The sequence below is a fragment of the Ochotona princeps genome, chromosome 21, assembly GCF_030435755.1.
Source record: "Ochotona princeps isolate mOchPri1 chromosome 21, mOchPri1.hap1, whole genome shotgun sequence".
NCBI lineage: Eukaryota > Metazoa > Chordata > Mammalia > Lagomorpha > Ochotonidae > Ochotona > Ochotona princeps.
Genome location: NC_080852.1, coordinates 2,548,941 through 2,575,048, shown reverse-complemented (window position 1 = coordinate 2,575,048; position 26,108 = coordinate 2,548,941). Strand labels below are relative to the sequence as shown.

Below are 26,108 nucleotides of genomic sequence, written 5' to 3'. Positions count from 1 at the left end.
GCAGGAAGGTGGAAGCGAAGTGGAGCAGCTGGGACATGAACTAACACCCATATGGGATCCCAGCATGTGCAAGGAAAGGACATTTGCACTTGGCTTTCACAACTTGCCTAAAAACTATTTTTACAAGTGCTAATTCCAAAATTTATCTTGTTACTAATTAAAGTGCCAGAATTGGAAGCTTTTGAATTTCTGAATGCCTGTCAAGAATGCCTTGAAGGCATAAATTATCTGATTGCAACAGAATCTGTTTACATAATAGAGTACAGATCAGAGTTTCCTCCTGTGTCTGTATCTTACTTAGCAATGAAAATAAACTAAATCTTTTACAAAAAAGCAAATAATTGTATTTAATCACGAACAAACATTGTCCATAGGTCACAAGAGGCTAGTTATTCTTATTTTTATCGACAATGTTTATCTCAGTTAAATAAAAAATATTTAAAGATTTATTTATTTTTATAGCAAACTCAGATATACAGAAAGGAGAAGATTTGTCTGATGATTCTCTCTGCAAGTGACCGCAGTGACTGGAGCTGCATCATTCCGAAGCCAGGAGCCAGGAACTTCTTCCAGGTCTACCACATGGTTGCAGGGTCCCAAGGCTTTGGGCCATAGTCAGCTGCATTCACAGGCCACAAGCAGCTGGATGGGAAGAGGGGCTGCCAGGATTAGAACCGGTGTCCATATGGAGTCCTAGCGCATTTTAGGTGAGAAGTTTAGCCGCTAGACCAATATGCCAGGGCCTAAATCAAAATTGAAGATGTAGAAATCTCTGGTTGAATATTCACTACTTTTGGAGGGCTCTGTTCTAGCAAGTTACTGGACAAGTTTTGAAAGTAACGTTTTGATTTGTTTTGTTTGTAAGTAGATGTTGTAAGTTTGTGTTGCATATAGTGAAAACCAGCCATTGTTGTAATCCATTAACAATATTCACAAATAATAGGGGTCTGGCACGATGGCTCAGTGGCTAAATTCTCAGCCTGCATGTGCTGGGATCCTATATGTGCACCAGTTCATGGCCTAGCTGCTCCACTTCCCATCCAACTCCCTGTTGTGGCCTGAGGAGGCAGTAGATGATATCACAGAGTCTTGGGACCCTGCACACATATGGGATACCTGGATGAGGCTCCTGGCTTCAGATCAACTCGGGTCTGGCTGTTGTGTCCACTTGTGAAGGGAGCGAGCTGATTCTAGCCTTTTCTCTCTGTCTCTCCTTCTCTATGTAAATTTGTTTTTTCAATAAATAAATAAACACAAAAATAAATTAGTGAAAGTCATTAAGAAGGAAATGGCATGTAAACAATAAATTTCAGGAATATAAACAATTCTTCATAAAACTTGTAATCTTTCACAAGATTATGAGAGGATTTTCTGAAATACTTAGGTGTAAGATGTTTTAAAACAGGGCCTGGGGTAGTAGCCTAGTGGTCTAGCCCCTTGCCTTGCACGTGTCAGGACTGCATTTGGGCACCAGTTCTAATCCCAGCAGCCTTGCTTCCCATCTAGCTCCCCGCTTGTGGCTAGGAAAGCTGTTAAGGATGGTCCAAAGCCACGAAACCCTGTATCCACGTGGAGACTGGGAAGAGGCTCTAGGCTCCTGGCTTCAGACTGGCACAACTCTGGCCATTGTTCCCACTTAGAGAGTGAATCAGCAGAAGGAAGATCTTCTCTGTCTCTCCTCCTCTTGTATATCCGACTTTCCAACAATAATTTTTAAAAATCCTTACAAGAGATATGTTATAAAACAAAAACCAAAAGCCACACATTATGGAAACCAAGTAATAGATATAAATATATACTGCATAACACCAGAAATATACATATAATATTAATTACGGGCCCGGTGGCGTGGTCTAGCGGCTAAAGTCCTCGCCTTGAGCGCCCCGGGATCCCATATGGGTGCCGGTTCTAATCCTGGCAGCTCCACTTCCCATCCAGCTCCCTGCTTGTGGCCTGGGAAAGCAGTTGAGGACGGCCCAAAGCCTTGGGACCCTGCACCCATGTGGGAGACCTGGAAGAGGTTCCTAGTCCCGGCATCAAATTGGCGCGCGCCGGCTCGTTGCGGCTCACTTGGGGAGTGAATCATCGGATGGAAGATCTTCCTCTCTGTCTCTCCTCCTCTCTGTATATCCGGCTTTCCAATAATAATAAAAAAAAATCTTTAAAAAAATATTAATTACATATATCACTCACTGCTGGTTTTATTTTGCTAGATTGAATCTGGACAAGCCCCCTTCTCTCTGTGTTTGTCACACATTGTTGTGAATGTGTAACCAGGAAATTAAACCCAGAAAGGAAATTGTAGCAGAATGATCAAGTTTTTTTTTGTAAGATTTATTTATTTTATTGGAAAAGCAGATGTACAGAGAGAGTAGAGACAGAGAGGAAGATCTTGCATCCGAATATTCACTTCCCAAGTGGCCCTAAGGGCCAGTACTGTGCCAATCCGAAGCCAATAGCTAGGAACTTGTTTCCGGGTCTCCCGCACATGTGCAGATTCCCAAGGCTTTGGGCCATCCTTGACTGCTTTTCCAGGCCACAAGCAGGGAGCTGGATGGGAAGTGGAGCTGCCGGGATTAGAACCAGCCCCCATAAGGGATCCCGGGACGTTCAAGGAGAGGACCCTAACCATTGCACTATCGTGCTGGGCCCAATGGTCAAGTTTTAAGCTGCAAAACTCAATGTACAATAATGGCCCTTTTGTTGAAAACCAAATTTAAACAGAGCAGAGAACCAAGCAGGATTTCTGGGTAGGAGATCAACATACAGAAAAAAAATTACTATGTGCTAATAAGAAAAAGATATGGAACACTATCAAAATAAAAACACAAACCAGGAAATGAACATGAGCAGCAGAAATGAGATTGAAAAGATTAATTTATGTATTTTCAAGCATAGTCCAGTTGAGCATTTTAAAAGTTCGAATGAACGAATGGAAAAAAAGGAAATGCAAACAAAAAAAGACACAGAATCTGTTGAACATTCAGTGAGGTGCATCTGAGACACCTGAGATCTGTTTCTGGGTTTCCAGACTTGAACCTGAAGCAGAGAGGGAAGGAGAGGCCAGGAGGTGGACTGATGTGAGAGGCGACAGCGGCCCCTGCTGTTGGAAGGCTCAAGCTGCAAGAGAGGAGGCCCCTTCCAGCCTGAGATGAAGTCCCTCCCCTCACTCCCCCTCCCTCCAGAATCCTGTCTCACTGCCCTTTGTGATTCTGATTGTGATTGGCTGCGCATTGTGACGTCATGCGTAGTCCTGTCAGGGTCGAATCAGGCGCGCCCGGGAAGCCCTGTGGCAGCAGACAGGAGGCTGTTGTAGGCCGCCGCCATCGCCTCGGTGCTGGTTGTGCTGGTGGAGAGGCGCAGGTGGCTGAGCCAGTGCTGCCCTGTGAGCTCCCTCCCCGCAGGAGCCTCTGCAGGACCCCCGACTCGTCAGAAGCTGGGAAGGGTGAGTGTGTGAGAGCATCTCCTGAGGCCCCGGGGCGGGCGGGCGGGGGCCAGGAGGGGGCCCTTGGGGTCCTCACTCTGCAGCACTGACCTTGAACACTAGGCCTCCCAGTTGAACCCATTGTGCAGTGAGGAGGGGGGAGTGCCCGGGACAGTTCGACCTTTATGTTGGGCAGGATTTCCTTTTTATTGTTTAAAGGTCTTGAGTTGAACCACAGCATCTCCAGCCCCCAGCTCAGTCCTCAGTGAAGCTCCTCCTAAGGGTCTGGGGCAGTTTTCTTGTTGCTGACACCAGAGCAGCACAGACTCCAGCAGTTAGAACAAACAGCCTTGTTTTCCTGCGAGTTTTGCTGCAAGGTTGAGGGGCAGCATGTGGTGCTGGCGCTGTGCTTGGCAGAGGCCTGGGGTGGCACAGCGACCTTGTAGACAAGCTATTTGAAAAAATCCTTTGTCAGTTTAAGTCTAGGTCTCTTTGATCCTCCATCCCCAAAGGTGAACTAGTCCGAATACTGTCTGATAATTGATGTTTGTGATTTCTTAAACTGATATTTTTCAAGTGATATCGTATGGTGAATAGAACTTAAAAATGCTTTTCTTTCTTTTCCTTTCTTTTTTTTTTTATCTTTTATTTGTTTATGTTCAACTGAGAGTTCAAGTAAGAGAAAGGGCCAGGCGCCTTGGCCTTGTGGCTAAAGGCCTTGCCTTGAGCGCCCTGGGATTGCATTTGGGCGCCGCTTCTAATGCCGGCAGACCGCTTCCCATCCAGCTCCGTGCTTATGGCCTGGGAAAGTAGTCATGGTCGTCCAAGGCCTTGGGATCCTGCAATTCCGTGGGAGACCCAGAAGAGCCCCTGGCTCCTAACTTCTGATTGGCACAGTGCTGGCAGTTGCAGCCACTTGTGGAGTGAATCAGCGGACAGCAGATATTGCTATCTCTCCTACTCTCTCTCTCTATATATATATCTGTCTTTGTAATAAAAATAAATGAAACTTAAACGAAAAAAAGACACAGAGATCTTCTACCCACTACCTCACTACACAGGTGGCTGAAATAACCAGTGTTGGACCAAGCTGAGTCCAGGGGCCTGCAGCTTCCTCCAGGGCTTGCATGTGGGTGATCAGGGCCCAGGCACTTGGATGATCTTCCACTGCTTTTCCCAGGAGATGAACAGAGAGCTGGGCTGGAAGTGGAACAGCTGATTCCATATGGGATGCTGGTGTTGCAGTTGGCAGCTTTATACGTTATACCCCAATGCTGGCCTTTGCTTTAGTTTTTGATGTGATGACAGTACTTGTCTTGCTTTTCATTTTTCATATGCAAATTCATTGCAATTGTTTTGCATGTAGGACAATATTATGTTACAGACTGGGGATTTATTCTGATGGAGTATGAAGCATGGATAGGGTAGAATGTTTGCAGTCTAACATTTCCTCTATGTACACTTATTTTGTTTCTCTAGGATTTGGTTTGACTTTATCTGCTTCATGTAGTGTTAACTGAGATCTCTAATCACATTGCTGAGTAGCAGTTCCCACTGAGTAGTTACACTGTTGTATTAACTTGTACTCATTACTGCCGGTCGGTGTGTACTTTCCTTTGTTCTTCTATGAGATGTTTCTTTAAAGAATGTGCTGCTCTATTTAGAATCACTGGGAAGAAGCATGTGGTCCTCAAAATTGTGTGGGAAAAGCTTCACCAAACACCCATGCCAATTTTTTTAAGACTTCTTTAGTTTTATTACAAACTCAGATATACAGAGAGGAGGAGAGAGAGAGAGGAAGATCTTCCGTCTGATGACTCATACCCAAAGTGAGCGCAATGGCCGGTGCTGTGATGATCTGGAGCCAGGAACCAGGAACTTCCTCCAGGTCTCCCACATGGAGGAAGAATGGAGGATCAGAATGGAGTTGAGGCTGCTGGTTTTGTCCTGGACCTTGCTGCCTCTTGTAGCCACATGGGGAGTAAACAAGTGGAGGGAAGATAGTCTGTCAGTCTTTGACTGTTGCTGAGTAATTTTCACATTTAAGGAAATAAATAAATGATTTTTAAATAATTAAAAAGGAGAGGGTAAGGAAAGTTCAAGGGACTTTGGAAATTATCATAAAATGAAAATAATAATAAAAGGTAAAAAAAAATAAAAGTAAGATTATATTTTCTTGGGAAAATAAAGAACCTAGCATGATAGCCTAGTTGCTACAGTCCTAATCTTGCATGTGTCAACATCCCATAAAGGCACAAGTTCTTTAGCCGCTAGGCCATGCCGCCGGGCACCACAAGTTTTTGTCCCTGCTGCTCCAATTACTATCCAGCTCTCTGCTTGTGACCTGGGAAAAAGTAGAAGACAGCCCAAAGTCTTGAGACCCTGCATGTGCATGAGAGACCCAGAAGAAGCTCTTGACTCCTGGCTTCAGATCAGCTCAACTCCAGCTGTTGCGGCCATGTGGACAGTGAACCAGTGGATGGGAGATATTTCTCTCTGGTCTTCTCTGTGTAAATCTGAATTTCCAGTGAAAACGAATAAATACTTTACAAAACAAAAATTCAATGAATAATTTAAAAAGTACTAAATTAATTTTTTAACTTTTAAAAAAAACATTTATTTATTATTTTTATTGCAAAGTCAGATCTACAGAGAGGACGAGAGACATAGAGGACCATCTTCCATCTGATGATTCATTCCCAAATTGAGCGCAGTGGCTGGTGCTGTGCTAATCCAAAGCCAGGAACCAGGAACCTCTTCCGGGCCTCCCATGTGGGGATGCAGGGTCCCAAAGCTTTGGGTCATCCTCGACTGCTTTTCCAGGCCATAAGCAGGGAGCTGGATGGGAAGTGGAGCTGCCAGGATTAGAACCAGTTCCCATATGGGATCCCGGGCATTCAAGGTGAGGACTTTAGCCACTAGGCCACGTTGCCGGGCCCTAAATGCATTTTATACTATGTAGATAAAGACAGTTTAAATTTTTTAGATAGTTACCGTGAAGGGATGATTCTGATTTTTAAAAATTTCACAGAATTTTGATCAAAATGTACCTGAATAATATCACAAGGTACAGTGCAGTATTTATGTACAAATACAGCCTAAGCTGAGTAAACCAGGTGGCCAGGCTTTCTGTGTATCTTTTCTTTTGCAATAAACAGGGTGCTCTGTTCCATGTTTCTGCATCAGCTTATCCTTTTGTGAACTGTAGTCAGCACACACTGGAATGGGACACTGGATCTTGTTCCTTCTGTCTCACTTTCTTTGCTCCCTGTTCTACCTCCTTCCTTTCCCCAGGCCTCACTCTTCTCAGTCTGTAATAATCACGACTACCTTTTTCTTTCTTTTTTAGATTTAACTTATTTTAAAGACTTATATATTTTTAGTGCAAAGTCAGATATATATGGAGAGAGATAGAGAGAATGGGAGAGACAGACAGAAACATCTTCGGATGATTTACTTCCCAAGTGAGCCCAATGGCCCGTGCTGTGCTGATCCAAAGTTAGGAGCCCTGACCTCTTCTGGGTCTCCCACACAGGTCTAGGGACCCAAGGCTTTGGGCCATCCTTGACTGCTTTTCCAGGACACAAGCAGGGAGATGATTGAGAACTGGGGCTGCCAGGATCAGAACGAGTGCCCATGTGGTGTTTTGGCGCCAACATGGCGAGCACTTTAGCTGTGAGTATACTATGTAGGGCCCTACTTTTACTTAATCTAGATAAAGGCTTATTAATTTTGTCTTTTAAAATATTGTTCCCAGTCTAGTATATATGCTGCCGAAGCGAGCACAAAAAAAAAAAAAAATCTTTATTTCCATTGTCTTCAGTATTGCTTAATATAGTTTATTTGTTTTTTCACCAGTCATTATTTTGAATTTCCGTTTACAACTCCTGGATGGTTTTTTGTTTTTCTAAGACTTTGAGATTAGTACTTACATTATTTATTTGACTTTTTGTTGTTGCTATTGTGTTAGGCATCTGAAGTCATAACCTTTGGTTTCTATATTGCTTTGATGGTGGGTTCTTTCTCATTGGCAGTAAGTAGCATAGCTGAAAATAAGAGTGTGCTGTGGTTGCCATAAAAATATAGTATAGAATGTTGCTCTTGAATCACAGTCATTCATTTCTTGTGTTTCTAATGGTTGAAAGCTTAAGAGCAAGGTGGTATTAGATTTGGTTTCTGCTGATGTCATTCCCTGGCTGACTCACAGCCTCCACCTTCCTGTACCCTCCCGTGGTGTTTCCTGTGTCCATGTGCATCCTTTTCTAAAGGAACCTAAGGCATTTTGAAACATTCTCAGTTACCATGGTTTCTGGTTAATACCTTCTTTAAAAAAAACATACTTGAAGAAAATTCAAGATTTGATCAAGGCAGAGAGACTTAGTGATATTTGACCCTCGAACAGGTACCTTCCTCCCACATCATGACCAGGTCAATTGCAACTGAGAACACAGACCTCCACCTCCTGCTGACTGCCAGCTGCTGACATCTCTGCTTTTTCTGTGCCCTGTTGCCTATTGCCAGAACCATGCTCAGGCTGAGTGGTGCTGAGAGGTATGGGTCCAGGGCCTGCATGGGTGATGAGGCTCTTTATTGAGCGTGAGGACACCTAGATCCCATCTTCACCATATGCAGTGTCCACTGTGGGTGAATCTCTATAGAAGCAGCACATTTGCAATGACTTTTATTAGAAATACTGAAGGTATTATGGAGAAGTCCAGAGAGGACTGGGCTTCTCTGCTTTTCTTCCTCTGTTTCTTAATATATATTCTGTTAACATATATTTTTATTTCTCATTACAGAGAAAGAAGCAGAGACAGAAAGGGATCTTCCATCTGGCGAATCACTCCCTAACTGTCCTCGCTAGCTGAAGGTGGCTGGTGCTTGTTAAGAACCTGGAGTTTATCCTAGCCCTCCAAGATAAGCACAGGTGCTCAAGGACTTGGACCATCCTTACTGTTTTCTTAGCCATTAGCGGGGAGCTGGATTGTAAGCAGAGCACCCTAAGCTGAAGCAGCACCCGTACGGGATGACACCACTGATGGTGGATGCTTAGCCACAGGATGCTGGTGCTATCTTGTTGTGTGCTTTTGTTTTAGAGGCCAGGACAGAGAGCATGGAGAGAGATTACTCTCAAAAGCTGGTTTCCTACCCAGATTCTTGTCCCATATTAGATTATGATAAAACTGGGAGCTAATGAGGTATGTATGGCAGCACAGCAAGTTTATCAAGTGATATGGATATGCATGTTATCTTTAAGAATTCTAGCTCAGGATTTGGCTACTTCTAATTACAGCTTCCTTGGATAGACAGCAAAAATATGCCACCAAACTGGGTTTCTAACTATACTTATGGAGGCATGAATAATATTCCTCATTTCTAGCTTTGACTTGACTCATCTTTAGGCCTGACTTTCCAAGTAATAATAATAATAATAATAAATAAATAAATAAATTTGTAACAAAGGAGTTCCTCCTTTCTAATTTTGGCTTGACTCAGCTTGGCTCTTGTAAGCGTGTGGCATGAACCACCAGATGTAAGCTCTCTTTGCATTTCAAATAAATAAATAAATAAATAAATAAATAAATAAATAAATAATTTTTAGTAGTTAGAAGCTATGTGTTAAATCTAAGTATTCAACATAACTGAAATGTGTACTTGAACTTCACATTTCAGTGATGTCCCAGGGTGAACTTGTGCAGGCAGGTATAATGGAATCAGGCATGGTGTGTGCATTCAAACCAGGCACTCTGGATTGTGTTGGTCCCAAGCAGAAACTTTACCACTATGATAAACTACAGTAGGTTTTAGAAGGTAAAAATAGCTAAAATTGGTGATGGTGATTGTCGTAATTGAAAAATAATGAGTTTAATTTGTAAATTTTGTGATGCGTTCTTAGGTGTTTTTTAACACCTAAAAGGATGCAATAAATCATTGCAAAATTTTGAAGTTTATTTTACTATGTATTTTACTCCAATCCACATTAAATGTGATTTTCCTCTATAGGGTATTTTGCATTTGAATTTGAATGTAACCATAAGGGATGGTCACACTTCAGTACATGAAGTACAGTGATTGTTTCAGGTCCTGAGTTTTGGGGGAAAGGGAACATTAATGTGCTTGTCTTTTGAAAAATAGGTTATAAAATGAATTAATTTAAAAAAAGAAACTATAATCAGGGCCTGGGAGGCTGGCCTAGAGGCTGAAGTCCTCATATGGAACACGCTGGAATCCCATATGCATCATTACTAATCCTGGCAGCATCACTTCCCATCCTGTTCCGTGCTTGTAGTCTGAGAAAGTAGTCATGGTCAGCCCAAGGCCTTGTGACCCTGCACTCGTGTGGTAGACCTGGAAGAATTCCCTGGCTCCTGGTTTCACATAAGTGTATACTGGCCGTTGCAGTCACTTGGGGAATGAATCATCAGGCGGGAGATATTAAAAAGAATATGGTCAGATACCTAAGGTACATAAGAACATTTTTGGTAGTAATGGGTCAAGAAGACTAACCTTTGGTGCTTGTGTTGTGGTGTAGTGCGTTAGATCACTGCTGGCCATCCTGCATAGAATATTGCAGTAAGGGAAATCCCAGAGCCCATGGAATTGTATCAGAAAGTTAAATATAAAATAAAGGGAGAAAAAAAAAGAAGTAGAATGTCCGAATATGTATAAAAATGTCAGTTGTAGAAGGGTCTTTGTGAAGTTCTCTGAATTGAATTTGAAATGTAATTCTTTATTACTCACCAAGATAGATCCACAAACCAATTTAAAATATGTTGTTCTAGATGCAGTATGTTTCTTTATAATCATTTTTATAAATGCTATGTATATTTGAAAGGTAAGTTGGGTTGATTTACTCCCAAGATGTCAGGGCCCTGCCATGCTTAATCCAGCAACAGGAATTCATGTAGGTTTCCAAGGACATCCTTGGAACCCACCCACTGTGTTCCAGGCACAGTAGCAGGATATTGCATTGGAAGTGTTACATGGCCAGTAGGCATAAATAAGGCCTTTGGGTATCAGATATGATCTATGCCAAACAGCAGCCCAGCTTCCTGCATCATGACATTCACTCATTTGAGTCTGATAATTATCTCTCACTGTTTCCATAGTGTAACTATTAAATGAGATAAAATAAAAAGATTTCTCAAACTATGTTGCTGTCATATTTATGGATGTCCTATTGGCTAAAGTAAATGAAACGGCAAAGTCAAGTGTTGTTGAGGGTTTAGGAACTGGGAAGTGTCATTGAAGACTGAGGAACTTTCATTTGGAACAATTACTAGAAAACTTTATAGATTAAATAGTATACTCAATTTTCATATATAGTTATAGACAGAATTACTTTGAATGTAGAAATATTGAAGTACTTAATACCATCCAGTTATTTTTCTGAAGCATACATGTTAGTGACAATATGGTTTTTCTGTGGTATCTTGTAATTTGAACAATACTTGTTGAAAAATAAGTTAGTGCTTTGCAGTAACTTCATGATTTTTAAAATTTGTTAAAAATTTTCATTGGAAAGTCAGATTTACAGCAGCAGAGACAGAAAGATCTTCCATCTGCTGCCTAACTCCCCCAGGTCACCACAGTGGCCAGAGCTAAGCCAAAATGGAAGCCAGGAGCCAAGAGATTCTTGTGAGTCTCCCATATTGGTGCAGGCTCACAAGGTATTGTTCTGTCCTTGACTGCTTTCACAGGCACAAGCAGGGTGCTTGGTGGGAAATATAGCACTTAGGATATAAACCAGCATCCATATGGGATCCCTGTATGTGGAAGGTGAGGAATTTAGTCAGTAGGCTACAGTGCCAGTCTCAGTAACATTAGTTTTAAAGAATAGCAATTGTTTGCATTGACCTAATGATTGCTTGCTTTAATCACTGCCAATTATGGAAATTATTGATACTGTTTCAAGGATGCATTCTTTGCACCTGTAAGGCACTATTCTTGCCCAGGGAAGCCAATGGCCTTTATTTTCCAGCCACTGTGTCTGCCTCCAAGTTGACGTTGCTTAGCACAGTAGGAACCACTGAAGAGGCTAGGAACAATCAAGACCAATGCATAACTCCCTGTCTCCACCTTCTCTTGCAGGTGTAGCCCTGCAGCCTGCTACATGCTTCCCAGGCGGGAGAACACCAACACACCTTCAGTAAGTTGTTTGTTTACTTCTCGGCTTGCTTTACATGGTATTTGAGGAGTATGATGATAGTTTTTAAGCTAAAATGAAAAAGAATGAAAGAAAGAAGGTAAAGCTTTGATAACTAAAGAATGGAACTGTCAAGACTGATTGAAAGTTCCTCTCCAGGTTTTCTGTATATGTATATATATTTAAAGATATATATATATGATTTTTATTTTAAAAAAGAGTTATTAGACATATATTATTTATATAAATACAATATATTATATATGTAAATAATAATAAATATATATAAATATATAATAAGTAGATAAATATATATTATATTATATGTTATATATTATATTTTATAAATAATAAATATTTAAATAAGAAATATATAATATATTCTAACTATAATACAATATAATAAAAAATATAATATAAGAATAAATATATTTAATTATATATAATAAATATATTAAGTATTTAAATATAATATATTATATATTTATATATATAAAATATATTACATACAATATATATTATGTATTATAAATAATATATTTAAATATAATATATGATAAATATATTTAATAATGAATATAATATAACATTATAAATATAATGTACATAACATCTTATAAATAATATGTAAATAAATATAGATATATAATTATAAATATATAAATACATATTTATATATTATATAATATATTATATATGAATATAATATAAATATATATTTTAAAATAAATTTATTTATTTATAAAGATTTATTTTTGTATATTCATATATTTATTATTTATATATTATATGTATATATTATTTATTTATTTATTTATATATAAATATATTTGAAGATTTTTATTTTTAAAAAAGATTTATTTATTTTTATTGCAAAGTAAGTGAGAGAGAAAAAGGGGAAGATCTTCCGTCCAATGATTCACTCCCCAAGTGACTGAAATGGCCCGTGCTTGCCAAAATGAAGCCAGGAGCCCAAATACTCTTCTTGGTCTCCCACAAGGGTACAGGGTTCCAAGGCTTTGGGCCAAACTTGACTGCTTTCCCAGGCCATAAGCAGGGAGCTGCATGGGAAGTGGAGCTGCCAGGATCACAACTGGTGCCCATATGGAATCCTGGCATGTTCAACATGACGACATAAGCCGCTAGATGGCTGCAATTTGCCCTGTCTGAGATACATTCACAAGAAGTTGACAGTGGTATTAATATGAATAAAACAGTGTAATTGTGTGTCTGTATGGTGGGATGAATGCATGGAATTGCAATGCACCTCGTTCTAGTCCTGGCTACTCCACCCTTTCTTTTTTTTTTTAATTTTAAAATTGATTCATTAATTACATTGTATTATGTGACACAGTTTCATAGGTGTTGGGATTCTCCCCAACTCCACCCTTTCAATCCAGCCTCCTACTAAGGCATCTGAGAAGCATGTGGTGGTGGTATAAGTCCTTGCATATGTCCCACCCACAGGTGAGATGCCAGAGGGAGACCTGGAGTCAGTCTGACACAGCCACAGCTAGTAAACACATTCAGAAAAAAAAAAAAACTGCACAAAACACCTGTTTTTCTGTCATTCTTCCTGTCAAATGAATAGAGACATTGTAAAAGCAGTGTAAGTACCTTTTCGTCTAGGTTCAAGGTTAGTTTTCCAGCAGTGGCATTTACATTATAGAAAATGGCAAATAACATCATTGGATATCAGGTATGGGATGAGTAGAAGGTTCAGTGGGAAAAGCAACCTGACTTTTGATTACCAGATTTACTTAAGCCATCCTTGTGGCATGTTTTGTGATAACATGTTACACTGCTGCGTGCAATGCCAGCATTCCATATAAGGACTAGTTAAGTCCCTGATGTTCACTTTCTGATCTACTTCCCTGCTAACGTGCTTGGGAGATAGCAGAAATGGCCCAGTTCCTTGGACACCTGCACCCCGTTGGAGGATCAGAATGGAGTGCAGCCTGCTCTGCTTTGTCCTGGACCTTGCTACCTCTTGTGGCCACATGGGGAGGAATCAAGTGGAGCGAAGATCTTTCTGCCTGCATGGCTTTGACTGTTGCTTTGTAATTCTCACTTTTAAGTAAGTAAATTGCTTTTTTTTTTAAAGGAATTGAAAAATAAAACCACCATACTTTATACTCTGTAGATTGGGGACTGTTAAATTTCTTCTTATTTAATTCTTTTTATTTTTGGTGATTTTTATATTGTTGTTTAGTTTGGTTGGTCAAGGCTATAGAAACGTAGGTGAGATGACCATTTCCACAATCTCTTTTTTTCCTTCCTGTATCTGGGGGAAGGGAGGAGATAAAGGGAGAAGCCACACCCAGCCTCCCAACCATCCCATGATGCCTGATGTGGGGCATGCTCTGATGGTCCTGCTCCTGAGGTTTTGATAGTTCAACAGTTCTGAATTACTGCCGATCTCATCATTTACACACAATGAAATCTGTCCAGAATCCACTGGTTGATATAGTCCATCTTAGAGCCTCCGTTTGCCCACGTATTTACCTCGAGCACTGTCTGAGGTAGTTGATTGGTTTGTTCTGTTCTTCATGCTCTGTTTTGGTACTTAGTGTGCTCTGCATGCTCCAATGTATTGCCATATCCTCCATGTGCACCTGAACATGCTGCTCACTGTTGCATCAAAGCCACTGAGGAGGCCTGGCTCTGACAAATACCCTCCATGGTCAGTCCATGGAACCTGCAGTTCTCTCCATGGTTGGAGTTCTGAATCCAGTGATTCAGTTGGGGGGGAATTCCCAAAGAAACTTGATCTGATGTGATCCCAGACCTGATTCTTGTGTGTGCATGCCAACAGAGGGTCCAGCACATTCCATCACCCAAATCAGCTTAAGCACATGTTGGTGGTTGATATTGCTGGATCAGATCTGTCTCCAGCCCTTTCTTCTATACATACCAATGAGTGTTGCAGTCTACTAGAGATGTGTTCACTGTTTCCCTCATGGGCTCTCTCCCATTCCTGGATCTTGCACTCTCCAGAAGTTTCTGCAGTTTAGCTTGGAAGAATTTGCCTCACCCCCTCTGCTGGAGCCATCATCTGCTAAGTGATACTGTGGCAAAGCCCATCCAACCCAACCCCCACCCATTCTGGCTTATGCACGTACCAGTAGGTACAGTCTGCCCACCTTGGATTTTCCCTGTTCCATAAACATGCAGGCCAACAGATGTTATAGCCCTGCCCGGACTGGTCTGCCCAAATACCAGCTCTTACATTCACCATTGGGAGTGACTCGGTGGGGGAGCTCCCTGCAGCCCCCTCCTGGGTTCTCCTGCTTTCCCATTGGTCTCATTTGTAATGGTTCTGTGCTGTGGCCCAGTCTGGCATAGCATACCTCAGCTTGGCATTTGCCATTGAGTGCTATAGCGTGGCCTTCTCAGCTTGTCCCAGTTCAAGCTCTCATAGGTGGAAGCTACAGCAAGGCCAGTCCAACCAACTGCCAGTTCCATCCCTAATGTGAATTGTGTGGTGTTGCGGCCCAACTCAGCATGATCCACATACCATTCTGGTTCTCAGATTTGCCTGTGGGTGATATGAACTGGCCCAGCCTGGTTTATCCCAGACCTGAGCCAAAGGTATGTCCTTGGGTACCATAACCTGGCCTGCTCTAGGCTGTTCCCTGTCATGGTTCTTGCTCTCACCTGCAGGGACTGTGTCCCAACAGAGGAATTGCACAAGCTCCTCCATGAGAACTTATCCTAATGCCAGACCCGTGGGTCCATGGTGCAGCCCTACTTCGTCCATCTCCTGTCTTAGCAGGAACAGTGGCCTTTCCTGTTTGGCCCTCAACCCATTCTGTTTTTTTCTGTTGGATATTACAGCCCAGCCCAGGATGGTCCACATCCAGACACAGCTCATGCATAGCTCAGCAGGGAGAGATGTAGCCTAGTCCATCCTACATTAAGCCTTGTTCTCATGAGCACCGGTGGGTGCTGGAGTCTAGCTCCGTGTGGCACACTGAGACTTAGTCCACACTTGTGCCAAAAGAGACTGCAGGCATGTCCAGATCAGATAACAGCCCCTGCTCTGCCCCTCACATTTACCAGTAGGGACCACAACCTAGTCAGTGTAAACCTTAGCTCCCCAGCCAGGCCTGTTCACAGTCATAGATCTTGCTTTTTCCAATGGTTTCTCTGACCCAGATTGGCATAGTCCCTCACCTGTCTTGGCTTTTGCTTTCAAATGCTGGAGCCTGGCTGGACCCAGCCTGCCCCCATTCCCAACTATTGCTGGTGGTTACTGTAGCCTAGAGCTGCGCAGTCTATACCTATCCCTGGCCCATGAAAACTGGTAGATGTGACACCCTAGCCTGGAATGACCTGTGCTCCGGCCCAGTTTCTTCACTTGCTGGTAAGGTAAAGCTTTTTTTTCCCTGTGTGATCTGCCCCCTTGCCCAATCATCCCACACATTCAACAACAGGTGGAGCTAAGTTGCCAACCTTGGCAACCTTGCTCAACCCCCAGACCTGGATCATGTGCTCACCAGCAGGAGCTATGACCCAGCAGGAGAGTTTCCCAAGTTCTCCCACACTGCCTACTCCGAGACCCAGATCTCACTCATGTCAGTGTGTGCTAGGTTCTTGCCTGGCATAGCCTGCCTCTCCATCTTGGTCTTGTGTGAGCTTATGAATGTTGCGGCCTGGCCTGCTGTACACCCTCTTTTAGGATGCATATGCTGATGCTGCAGCCTGGACCTGCCCGGATTATTCTCGGTGTTTGTATCTGTGAATGTTTACAGGTTCTATGGTCACACCTAGCTCAACCCATCACCCTCCCAGCTCTTGAGCTAACCAGTGGGACTTGCATTTCCACAGGTTTAGGCCCACATATCCCCCACAGAATCTACTCCTGAACCTGGTTCTCCTACATGCTAATGTCATTGCCCTGCCTAACCTGACCCATCCCTGTTCCAACATTCAGTCAGACAGTAGGATCTAGCCCTGTCATTCAGATTCCCAGCCCTAACTTTTGCATGGACTAGCATGTGGTGGTCAGCAATATTCCTTACTAAGAATTCCTACTCAGGACTCCCATATGGGCTGGTGTATCAGTCTGACCCATACAGTGCTTCTGGTCTCTCCCCTCCAAACCACCATGTCTCAGGCTCCTCATTTTCCTGCAAGTGCAATTGCCCTGTCACTGGGTGTCCCTCAGGATTCATTTCTTACCTACACGTACAGTGGCCTTATCCATGAATCTCCTTAGGTAACAATTCCACACCCCAAGACCCTAAAGCTCACCTCTGGGTGAAGCCAGCAGGTGAAGCCTGGTGCCAGTTGGTGCTCTGGCTGCCCACAATCCCAGAATTCACTCAGCGCTTGGCATCAATGGCTGTTGCTAGTGCTCCAAGTATTGAGCGCAAGCTGACTCAGGTACCACCAGCAGCCCCCATGCTGTTGGCAGCTCCATTAACACAGCCCGCGGTCCTTCCCACATATCTTTTAAAAAGAAAGAAAGAAAGAAAGAAAAAGAATATGCAGCTATGCTGACACACTGGCATTGTTAACACATATTTGGCATTAACCAGGCCCAGGATGCCCACCAGCTCTTAGCTACTTTTCTCCTACCTGTGTAACACTTACCTAGGTACAATGCAAACTAGGCAGCTGCCTAGAGCTGGGGTGTTTAATATCTTCTAAATAGATTTTAGTTTGAAGGGATGATTGTAATTTTTTTAAAAATCTAGTGAATTTTGATCAACATGTACTTGAATATTATCACTGGGTGCAGTGTTGTATTTAAGTATATGTACAGCATGAGCTGAGTAAACCAGGTGCCTAGGCTTTCTGTGTTTTTTTTTATTTGTTTGTTTGTTTTTACAGCACACAAGGTCCTGCATTTCCAGTTTCCTTATCATTGTAAACTGTATTCACCACGTACTGGGAAGGAACACTGGATCTTGTTCCTTCTGTCTCTCTTTGCTACCTTTCTACCTCCTTCCTATCCCTGGTCTTCACTCTTACCAACCCGTAGCAATCACAATTATAAGCTTGCAGCTATTTTTTAACATTCATATATGATAACATGTTAGTTTTTTCTACATTTGCCTTATTTTATTTCACTACATCCATGTTCATCTATTTGGTAACAAATAATAATTTGTTGTTTTTAATGACTGAATGCAGTCTCTTGGCATTCATTAGGTTTCACTATTAATAACATCAGGGGAACCAGTGAAATCTAGAATCACAACTAATTGTTTCTTTTTTAGTATACTAATCTAGTATATTTTTATTTCTGTGCCTTTTACTTCCTTGTCTATTTCTGTGTGAATATTGAATTACATAACAATAAAAAGTAGTCATTCTAATTTGGTTACATATCTTAGACAAAATGCGTTTGGTTTTTTGGCATTCAGTTGTGTGATGGCTATAGGTTTGTTATCTGTGGGTATTATTTTATTGAGGCCTATTTCCGTGTGCCTCAGCTGAGGTATGTTTGGATATATTTATTTATCTGTAGATTTCCTCAACTTACATATATGTTATTACAAAATAAATGTAGAAATTCATTGAGTGCTTTCTATAGGTGATTTCAACAATGCTTGTCCTTCATCTTGTTTATGTGAAATCTTTGGTTTGTTGGTCCATTTTCTACATTCTCCAGTTAGGTGCACCTTGGCTAGTTCATGTGAGCTTATTGTTGTGATGTTGCTTTTATTTTACATGTGTTATTGGAATGTTTTTATTAAAGATTTTATTTCAAAATCAGATATATAGAGAGGAGGAGAGACTTAGAGGAAAATCTTAGGTCTCATGGTTTCCTCCCCAAGTGGGGAAGCGCTGGCTGCTGGGGTTAGAACCGGTGACCACATGGGATCCCAGCGCATGCAAGATGAGGATGTTAGCCACAGGCCACCGCCCTGGGCCCTATGATAAGAATTTTACATCTATTTTATCAGGTGTATTGGTCTATGACCTTTTAATGATTTTAAGCTAGATTTCTGGACTATGAGCAATTATTTCAGAAGAAGTGTTAAGTAAATATATACAGAACTAATTGTACAGGAATGGAGATTGCATTTTTACTGAGCAATTCCATCTTTTTTTTATCCTATTTTAAACAGTCTGTCACAGTTGAAGATCTTCCTACTGCTGATTCAGTCTAGTTTAGGAATCCAAATGTTGTTACACTCAGCATAATTTTGGAATGGTTTTTCATTTTAGTTTTTTACCATAATTCTAGAAAATTTGGTGCTAATTTGGTAGAATCTAGCCGTGAAGACACCTAGTGTTGACCTTTGGTTTGAAGAGATATATTCCTGATTCACTGTTAACTGCCTGTTAGTACTGTCAAGTTTTTTTTGAAGTCTTTCTCATTCAGTTTGTAGCTTAATGTTAAGTATCCATAAATTAAGCATTTTTATGATTTATTTGTTTATAACTACAGTTGATAGTCCTTAGTGATCCATTGCACATCCTTTTTTTTTTTTTTTCAAGTAAAGAATTATTTTATCAGATCTGGTGCTGTGGACAAGCAGCTAAAGTCCTCACCTTGAACACACTGGGATCCCATATGGGCACCCGTTCTAATCTTGTTGGCCCCTTGATCCATCCAGCTCCCTGCTTGTGGCCTGAGAAAGCAGTCAAGGATGGCCCAAAGCTTAGGAAACCTGCACCCGTGTGGGAAACCTGGAGGAAGTTCCTGATTCCTGGCTCCAGATCGATGCAGCTCTAGCCGTTGCTGTCACTTTGGGAATGAATCATTGGATGGAACATCTTTATCCTCCTCACTGTCTCTTCTCCTCTCTGTATATCTGATGTTGCAATAAAATATCTTTTAAAAAATATTTAAAAATTATTTAATTGATATATAAGGCAAAACTATCGAGAAAGAGGGAGAGTTAGAGAGATCTTCCTTCTGTTTTATCCCTTTCCAAGTGACCATGGTGGTTAAAGGAGGACCAGATTGAAGCTTCTTTCCAGTTCTCCCAGATCAGTACAGGGGGTCAAGCACTTGGGACATCCTCTGCATTCACACGGGCACTAGAAGGGAGTTGGATCAGAAATAAAGCAGCTGGGCCTGGCATGATAACCTAGTGGATAAAGTCCATGCCTTGCCTATGTTGGGATTCTGTTTCAGTGCTGGTTCTAATCCTGGCAGCCCCACTTCTCATCCAGCTCCCTGATTGTGGCATGGGAAAGCAGTGGAGGATGGCCCAAACACATGGGGCCTTGCACCTGTGTGGGAGACCCGGAAGAAGCTCTGGGTTCCTGGCTTCAAATCTGCTCAGCACAAGCCATTGTGGCCACTTGGGAAGTGAAGCAGTAGATGGAAAATCATCCTCTCTGCCTCTCCTCCATATATATCATGCTTTTCAATAAAAGTAAAGAAATGTTTATTTAAAAAAAGAGAGAAAAAAAAGCAGCAGCTCTGACTTTCGTCTCACAAGTAGTGACAGAACCACTTTGTCCAGACAGCCCTGATCCACTCCTCTACTGTGATACCAATTGTAATATGTCCCTCTTCTTTTTGATGTTATATACTGGAGCTTACTTTTTGATTAATCTAGTAAAAGTTTTATTGATTTTGTTATCTTTTTAAGAACAATGAATGTTTCCTTTATCTTGAGTATTGCTGAATACAGGTTTTATTCATTTCTTCATTAATCTTTATTGTTAAGTGAGCATTACTAATATGCAGTTGGAAAGAGGGTGATAGAAGGGCAGTCCCAGACAGCCCTCCCACACAACAAGAACACTGTAATTGACTAGAAGGCATGTCTATTTGGAAACTCCAATCCAGTCACAGGTCAAGTACTGAAAACACGGCTTTTAGCCATGCCTCAGATCATAGGCAGGTAGGCTGTTAGGCATGCCCACCAGGTAACATTTGAGTTGACAGTCATACTTATACTGTAATACTTGCTTATTTAATTTGTGACTGATGCAGAAATTAAACAAAGATTTTCCTGCAACTCTACCATGCGTTGACCTTAATAACTTTTTCAGTGTCGCAACTATGTTTACTCTTGGTGTAAAAATGCTTAAACCCAGTCCCATATCTTTTGGCCTCCTTGTACTGCCTCCCAATACCACAAGCAGGGAGCTAGATGGGGAATGAACAATCAGCATATGAACCAGTTCCATAGGAAGAAGAAAAAGAAAATTTGGAAGAAATGATCACCTCAACTTTTCCCTAAGCCTTGAACCTTCCCACCCTGATCACATATGTAGTCATAATCCACAATAAACATAGAAAATTCACATATATGTGAATTTTTTGAAAGGAAGATATACAAAAAGAAGGACATACAACGATTCTCCATCTGCTCTCACTCTGAAAGAGTTGCAATGGAAGGAGCTGGGCCGATGAGAAGCCTGGAGTTTCTTCTTGACCTAGCGCACAGGTTCAGGGTCCCAAGGCTTTTAGCTGTTCTTCACCACTTTCCCACATTAAAGGCAGGGTGCTGGATAGGAAGTAGATTAGCCAGAACACACACCGGCACCTCTATGGCATCCTAGTGCATGCAATGTGAGAGCTTTCACCCCTAGGCTATTGTGTCAGGCCCCTTTTCCAATTTCTATTTCTCTTGCTTAAAAATAAATAAATCTTTCAAAAACAGGGAAACAAAAAAATCCCAAATCTAAGTAGAAGTCATATTTCATTAGGAAATATTAGGTTTTTTGGTTTTTGTTTTCTTCTAGAGAAATTGTACTTGTATTGTGAGCTTTATGGATTATAAGTGTTTCTCTACCACTCTTTTTTTTTGTTTTATTTTTATTGCAAAGTCAGATATAAAGAGAAGTGAAGAGACAGTGAGGAAGATCTTCCATACAATGATTCATTCCCAAAGTGACAGAAATGGTCGGGGCTGCACCAATACAATGCCAGGAACCAGCAGATTCTTCCAGGTCTTCCATGTGGATACAGGTTTCCAAAGCTTGGGCTGTGCTCGACTGCTTTCTCATGCCACAAGCTGGGAGATGGAAGAGAAGTGGAGCTGTGTTGATTAGAACTGGTGCCCATATGGGATCCTAGTGTTATCAAGGCAAGAACTTAGCCTCTAGGCCACAACTCTGGTCCCTCTGTATCAGTTGTCATAATTTGTCAAGTATCAGGATACGGGAAGTTCCATTTGTTGTTCATATTGGCAACTTTTATCTTTCAAGCTCCATGTAACCTTAGCAACAAAAAACATCCTCTGTTTGTAAAAGAACTGATCAAAGGACCTCAGTAGGTAGTTCTCAAAATGTAACCAATTGGGAAATGTAAGTCAAAATCACAATGAGACATCTCCACCCTGTCAGAATGGCTATTATTATTTGGAAGAAAAGGTAACAAATACTGGTGAGGAAGTAAAAAATGAGAACATTTATGCAATGTTGATGGAGTTATAGATTAAATCAGCACGCGAAAATAGCATAAAATTTCTTAAATGTTTAAAGATAAGATTGCTGGGCCCAGTATGGTAGCCTAGCAGGTAAACTGCTTTGAATGTGCTGGGATCCCATATGGACACTGGTTCTAATCCCAGCATCCCTGTGTCCCATCCAGCTATCTGCCTGTACCCTGGGAAAACAATTCTGGATTGTGCATAGCCTTGGGACCTTGCACCTGCATAGGTGACCCTTAAGAGCTCCTGGCTCCTGTCTTAGGATTGGCGCAGAATCAGCTGTTGAGCTGTTGAGTTATTCATTGGGTGGAATAACTTCCTCTCTGTTCGTCTTTGTCTCTTTATATCTGACTTTGCAATAAAAAGAAATAAATCTTTTTTAAAAAAGAATAAATAAAATAAAGTTCAAATAAAATCAAAAAGATTTAATTTAAGTAAGATTACTGTAAGTTTGAGCAATCTCACTACTAGTTGTATTTTCTGAAAGTTATGAACACATTCTGAAAAGAGATACCATCTTTTTTCTAACAGCGCTATTCATAATACACAAGATATTGAATGAATTGAGGCGTCCGTCATCAGATAATTGAATAAGGAAAAAGTAGTCTCTGTGTACAACAGGCTGTTATTCAGCTGCAGAAACAAAATTCTGTGTATTATATCAAAATGAGTGTAACTAGAGGCCAAGATGTTAATGAGTGAAATATTCTAAATACAGATATACAAATATGATATTCTGTTATGTAGAGTAGCATACTGAAGAAGTAGGGGGAGGGGAACCCAGGCACCACAAAGAAGGAAAAAAAAATCTAGGTCAGCAAGACCTCAGGTCAGCCACAAGGTGACTGCAGAGGTCAAGGATTAGAAGCCAGCAATATCAGATCACATAGATATGGGGCGAGGCCACAGGAAAAGAAATGAGTCAGAGGAAGGAGCGAGGACCACCCACAAAAAGTCACCAAAAGCTAGAACCATCCTCAAGGTTGGGAAGTTAACAGGGGGAATCACTGTCCCGGACCTCTGGACATACTACAGAGCGATGGTTATCAAAACAGCCTGGTACTGGCACAAAGACAGAGAGGAGAATCAATGGAGCAGAATAGAAACAAAGGAAGGAACCCACATAGATACAGCTAAATAATCTTTGACAAAAAAACAGACAACAACCCATACAAATGGGAATGTCTCTACAATAAATGCTGCAGGATAACTGGTTGATAACTTGCAGAAACAAAAAGATAGACCCACATCTTTCACCATACACTAAGATCAAATCTAAATGGATAAAAGATCTAAGCCTACATCCAGAAACTTTCAAACGTTTGCAAGAAAATGTTGGAAATACTCTGCAAGATCTAGGGGTAGGTCCCAACTTCCTAAAAAGGACACCAAAAGCAAAAGCAATCAAGAACAGAATAAACAAATCGGACCTCATCAGACTAAGAAGCTTCTGCACAGCAAGGGAAACAATCAACAAAGTAAAAAGGCAACCCACAGAATGGGAGAAGATCTTTGCGCACTACGTAGGTGATAGAGGGCTAATCTGCAGAATACACAAAGAACTACAAAACAGCCAAAATACCAAAACAAACAAGCCACTCAAGAAATGGGCACAGAAAATGGGTAGACATTTCACAAAGGAACAAACCCAAATGGCAAATAAACATATGAAAAAATGCTCAAGTTCCCTGGCAATAAGGGAAATCCAAATTAAAACATCAATGAGGTACCACCTGATGCCAGTGAGAGTGGCCCACATGAAGAAATACACCAACAACACTTGTTGGCGAGGATGTGGGGGAAAGGGAACCCTACTCCACTGCTGGTGGGGCTGCAGGTTGGTACAGCCTCTATGGAAATCAGTATGGAGAACATTCAAACAACTGAAAATATGCATACCATATGATCCAGCAATAGCACTCCTAGGAATATATCCAGAACACCTGTTTTTTTTTTTTTTAATTATTTATTATTTAACTTCAGTAATTACATTGTATTATGTGACACAGTTGCATCCCTATGTTCATAGCAGCACAATCAGTAATTGCCAAAACATGGAAGCAACCAAAATGCCCATCAACAGAAGACTTGATAAGAAAGCTATGGTTCATCTACTCCTTGGAATGCTACTTAGCTATTGAAAAAAATAAAATGCAGTTGTTTGTGACCAATGAGCCCAAGGGAAACCATAATGCTAAGGGAAATGAGCCAATCCCAGAAGGTTAGATACCACATGTTTGCCTTAATTTAAGATGAAATAATGTCAATATGAAAAACAGTACCTGTAAAATGTAATATTATCTCAACCTCAAGCAGCCTATCTCACAAGCAATAAGATATTGTGAAGCAACCAACAAACCAGCAATAATTGTGAGTCAGACTGCTTATGATCTACATCAAAGAATTGTAAAACCTAATATACTTTTAATACCTTATGTCATTCCGCAAGGGGGTGGAGGAGAGGAGAAATCTTCCATCACCCTCGAAGGTGAGCTGAAGATGTGAAATATTAGTTGCTCATCACTAGGGTATTGAGGATTTCTCTGCACATCCCTCCTAAACCTGTTCTGCACCTAAACTGTTGACATATGTCTTATTGGAGTTATAAGCCAGTCTAGACTACCCAGAAAAAAAGCCAGGTTCAGCAATAATATGCTTCAATGCTGTAAAAGGCCGAATATTGTAATGAGAATAGACACAAGACAGCTGGATGTAATCTATAGCTATTTAAAATGTATAGAACCCTTTCTATATAAACTAAAATTGAAGTGTCAATGAGGTAGTCACAGGATGTGGTTAAGTAATCGCATTTATTTTTAGCACAGTAGTTACTCAATACTACGTCAAAAATTACATAACGTTATAAATTGTTGCTGATGGTATGTTGGAGCTTTTAATTAATTGGGAGGATACTCTGTTGGCTCTGCCTTCGGGCCAGAGCAGGTCTCCCTAAGAAGCCGTTGAACTTAGACAATAAGATGCTGGACTCTATGTTTGGTATATGCTTGCAATGAGGAAATCTCAACTGAACTTGAGCTGTGGTTATGCAGCAGGGTGGAGGAGTCCAGCATGGGGGGAGGGCTTGGGGAGGGATGGGGAGAATCCCAGTACCTATAAAATTTTGTCACATAATACAATGTAATTAATAAATAAATTAAAAAAAAGAAAAACAGTGGTAATAACAGTGGTATCTTCCACTTGGAGAGCTATTCTAGCAATGCCTTCAACAGTTAATTAGATTGAATCTAATGATAGAATCTTTACAGGAAACAATCTTTAATAGAATAAGGATTATTTTGTTGTAGCATTGGACTTGAAAAAGTAATATAGCACAAGATATTTTCATTTAACTGTTACTCTATGATGCTGTATGAATTATAAATTGAACTGTGTCCATAGAAGTTGCAAATTTAATATACAGAGAATGCACTGTCAGTGTTTCTATTTAATGATCCAGAGCTGAGGAGACATGTGCTGTTACAGGTGTTGGTGTCCTTTGAAGATGTGGCTGTGGACTTTACCCAGGAAGAATGGCAGACAATGGACAATACGCAGAGGACCCTGTACAAGGAGGTGATGCTTGAGACCTATAACAATCTGCTGTCCTTGGGTGAGTGAAGTTCTGTCATGCCTAAGCAGAACACTTCTGTATAGTTTGCTAATGAAAGAACAGTTTATAAAATGCATTAGTTGGGTGGACTAATGGTGATTTCAAAAAATCTGCATCATTCTCCATGAACAGGGTACTCAATGACAAAGCCTGATGTGGTCTTCAAGTTGGAGCAAGAATCAGTACCATGGACAGTGGAGAAATCTGTCATGCAGAGACTTCCAGGTCAGCACATAATGGACAGGGGAATTGATACATAGCTCAGTAAATGTTGAGTGGAATTATATTTGAGTTTTGCTTTGAGTTTCTTCCAGAAGGACAGCTGGTGAGACACAAGCATTGTATAGTCTCCATGTACAGGTTTATTCTAGCAATTTGCCAGCCTGCCACCATAAATCTGGAACTATATATGGGTTTTTCATGATCTCAAACATTTGAATCACATCTGCCACTTCCCAGGATACATTTTCAGGAAGTTGTTTTTAAAGCAGAGTAGCCAGGAAAAGACGAACTAGAGCTAAGATAGGATGTAAGATACCCCAAGCCTTATTTTGAATTTTTATTCCATATTTTCTG

General features: G+C 41.0%; 1 protein-coding gene and 1 long non-coding RNA gene across 2 annotated transcripts in view; both read left to right on the top strand.

Moving 5' to 3' along the window:
* The window catches only part of LOC131482927 (zinc finger protein 208-like), an 887,045-nt gene that overhangs the window by 527,504 nt on the left and 333,433 nt on the right, over positions 1-26,108 (top strand).
* LOC131482862 (uncharacterized) lies at positions 3,337-25,533 on the top strand. The gene is made up of 3 exons (XR_009247346.1): positions 3,337-3,445; positions 11,516-11,573; positions 25,406-25,533. It is a non-coding gene; the product is annotated as an uncharacterized LOC131482862 (long non-coding RNA).